We start from the raw sequence: 4,118 nt of genomic DNA, 5'->3' as shown, positions 1-4,118 counted from the left end.
TTTTCACCAACTTCACGACGTTGCAGAAAAGCTGCTATCCCAGTGCGCTTTTTTGTAAGTATTTTGCTTATATTTATAAAAAATTGAGTAAGAAAGCAGAAGTACAACTGCGTTGGCTCAGCAAGTTCTCACATGTTAACTGTAGTGCGTAAACATAGGAAAGCACGTTTGATCAGAGTGTGATAGGCATGAAAGAAGTATTGCGAATGGCGTTTCTTATACACCATTTAATATATGTAATATGCTACATTTAGAGTTTCGGATAACATACAAACATTGCTTATTTGCGAAAATGGATCCAGTTTTCGTGGCGTATGTTGTCGATTGATGTTCACCTGGGCGCTGTGGCTCGCTCCCCTCTTCACCTGTGCTCCTTGTTGTGTGATGAGTCCTGTTTATTAGTTTGTGGTTCTTGCTGTCCTTGGATCGGGTTCGTCTTGTTCATGACTTAGTTCTGCGAGTGTTCGTGTCTGTCATTGGTTAAAGTTATTATCATAGCCTGAGATAAAGAAGGTTGCTGTTGATTCTGCGATTGGGCTCCTGCTGGTTCACAAACGCCGTGACGTATCTTTACATTTTACGCAGGTATCTTTAGTGTGGTAGGCAGGAGCATGGGGAAGATCGGAGTGTAGAGGACACTGGCTCTGGAGGAGAAGGTGGTATGCATGTGTCTGTCAGCGCGCAGCTAGAGAGTGAACAGTAAGGAGCGTAAACTATGTGATAATAACGGCAAACTACACACTTTTACAGTTTATCAATGTACTTATTGACCAGTTGCAAATGTTTTATTTCCAGTTTCGCGTTCATCTGGATGCGACATGACAGCTGAAATGTACAGTTCTGTGTTAATCATCCTGTAATTGCTTTACATTAAATCTGCTTTCCTTGACAAATGTTTGAATTAAAAAAAAGCCTTTATCAAAGTCCAAAAAGAGATAAGAAGAACTTGAAAAAGCGACGGTTCATATTTTCACGTCAGCTAGTGGTTTTACGGAGAAACTGTGATGTTTTGTTTAAGCGTACAGACTCACACTGTAACTGTGACATGCGTATTCAGGCAGCAAACCGGACGGACCTGTCATTTCATCTCGTGATTCTGGCTGCTGGCGCACTGAGCACCGAGTAGGATAAAACACGTCTGAATTCAATGTTTCAACTATGATCTAATACAGTCAGGTGTCCTGCTAACAACAGTCTTGCGCATCGAGATTGAAGCACTTTGCTTCGCAACACTATTCTGCATCGCCACCCCTGGTCAAGCACATCTCAGCACCTCAGAGCTTACCTTCACTCACCATCTGATAAGCCAGAAAATAAATGTCAGATTGTTTTTGCTGCAATCGATTTGAACAACATTGCATTTGTTTCCAGTTAACCAAGTTACAGATTTAAGCATCTCCTGCCTAGGTGCTTCTCACTCACTTTTTCTGCATATAACCATTCCTGTACCTGGTAGTGACACCCTTCTCGTCTTCTCTCACTCTTACACCCATCAGCTCATTAGTGTATATAGCACATCATTGGTCACTCGTGTGCAGATCTACTTTGCAGTGCTGCCAGTATTCCGCCATTTCCATCCAGTTGTCTCCGTTCGATCCCTGCCTGTCCCTGACCAGCCTGCCTCGCTGCTCCGTGCCCGGGTCCTGTACCTACGATTCCCGTCTTGCCTTTCTCCTGGAACCCCTCGCTGTCCCGAGCAGCCCTTTGCTACTATCTGCCGTTTTGTCTCCTGCCAGCCTTATTGCTGTTAATAAAGGCTGGTTACAGGACTATCCCTGGTTTCCCGTGTGTTGCATTTTGGTTCTCAGCTCGTTGGTGACATCTTCTTTACTTAGAGATCCTCCTTTCACGAAGACACACCACAAGCACCGGATAGCAAACCCTCGTCTTATTCTTTCAACCGAATCATCCTTAAAAGGAGGAACATTTTAATATGGAGAAAGAAAAACAAAGGCTTGGTTTGCAAAAAATGAAAATGCCGAGCATTGTCAGTGCTGTTTCATATTATTTTTAATCCGTTTTTATCAAATTTAACGTTAATTCTAACAGAAAATAAATATAGTATATATAAGTATATAACATACTGTATTACAATAATGGACTTGGACTACAACTGTGAAACAAAGGATACAGGAGGATACAATCACTAATTCAGTATGCTATGGCATGTACAGTAGCTTAAAACAAGTAGCTAATGGACTTACCTACAGCTTGTGCTTACACTGTATGTGCAGTAAGCCAGCTATGTAAATGAAGCTGAACAAAAATGGCTAACTTATCCAGGTAACTTGGATAGATTATTAGGGTATAAATCCTCCTGCCTATCAAGTGTTCTGCTTCCAGGATGAACGCGGATTGCTCCAACTCAGAGTCGCGGCACAAGTTCCAGGGTGTGTTTCAGTTTTGAAACTAAACCGTTGAAACTCAATAGGATTGAGTTATTCTAACTTAGTATATCCCAATTGACGTGAACGCCGGACATATTTTTTTCAAAATCATTGCATTTGTAAGTTACATTTTTTTTGTCTTTTTCGTTGGACAGGACTAACTAAAATAAGTTTGACGTCAAAAACTAACAAGTTTATGTGTTTAAAAAGTTATTTAATTTTAAGTGGAATTACTAACCCATTGAATCGTTAGAGTGTAGGCTGTATTCAATGGTAATGGACATTGTAAGTCATTTGTTTTACATGTCTGTTCCTCTTTCAGCAAAATTACTTATCACACTAATTAGCAGGAGAGACAGAAAAGCTGAACATACAATTTAATTTTGCACTTCGGTGGTCACTGGAGTTATTATGAATTCTGTTCGCCATAATAATAGAGGTTGATGTTTAGACTGATGATCAGAATGTCCAGAAAAAAGGTACAGACTTGGAGTAACATTTCAGAATTGAAAGACCATATATTGTGTGTGATATTTACGGAATGATTGTGGCTCTTACTGTTTACAGAGATCAGGCTGGGACTGTGTGTTGTGTCTGAAGGGAGAAGGTTTTGCCTCTGGAAATGTCACCAAAGTTGTTGTCTTGGGGATGTGATTCTCTTTTTCCATGGAAATTCAATGACAACAATTTGTATTAGCAGTTAACCCTGGCAACAATCCAAATGTATTTCCTGATTATGCTGGAAGGATTGAGTTTCCTCTGTGAACAATTTCTCTCGGTTTTGAAGAATCTCCAAGAGGTAGAACAGTGGTCAATGAGATTGTTCGCAGGAGACTCAATCCTTCCAGAAGCATTAATCAGGAAATACAAGTTTGAAGTTGTTGTCAGGGTACCTGTTAATAACAATATAGGTTGTGTGTCATTGAATTTCATGAAAAACTAATCACAGCTCCAAGTTCACAACTCGATACATCAGGGACAACCTCTCCCTTCAGCATCTCGACAGTCCCAAGCACTGCTCTCTGTAAAACAGTAGAACTCATCATTTCCTGGTACGTTCCACTGACATGCAGTATATGATTCTCTCAAACTTCTGACATGTGTACCCAAGTCCTGTACTTCATTATCTGACATGCTGGCGATCATCGCTAAACTTTTCACCATCTACCAATTAGTGATCAGGAATTCTAATAACTCATTGACCACCAACCTTCAGTGCAAACTTACATGTCATGTTCAGCTTTTCTGTCTCTCCTGCTAATTAGTGTGATAAGTAACTTGCTGAAAGTGGAAACACTCTGATGTATAACAACTGACTTTAGAATGTATCCATTAGCCATTAATACAGCTACTCTGTACGTGATGCATGGTTAGTGTATTCCACTTAAAATTACAACACTTTTTAAGACCATAACAATACAAGATGATTCTAGTCACATCATGTATAGATATAATGTTGATGTTGTCTCTATATCAAACATCATATAAAATTGACCTTTTAGTTTTTTGTTATACGTACAACTTATTTCTAGTTTGAGTCTGCACAAACTTAAATTCAACAAAAAAAATGTAACATGCACAAATGCAATCGATTTTGACAAAATATTGTACTGCGTTCACTCAACTTGTATATACTAATCAAGAATAACTCATACCTATCTGAGTTTTTTGCAACGGTATTAGTTTCAATACTGAACACACGACCTGGACTTGCGAACCGACTCTGAGTAC

Source organism: Notothenia coriiceps, unplaced genomic scaffold (genome assembly GCF_000735185.1).
Source record: "Notothenia coriiceps isolate Sejong01 unplaced genomic scaffold, NC01 NC01_scaffold00008733, whole genome shotgun sequence".
Lineage (NCBI taxonomy): Eukaryota > Metazoa > Chordata > Actinopteri > Perciformes > Nototheniidae > Notothenia > Notothenia coriiceps.
Note: the sequence above shows the minus strand (reverse complement) of the source record.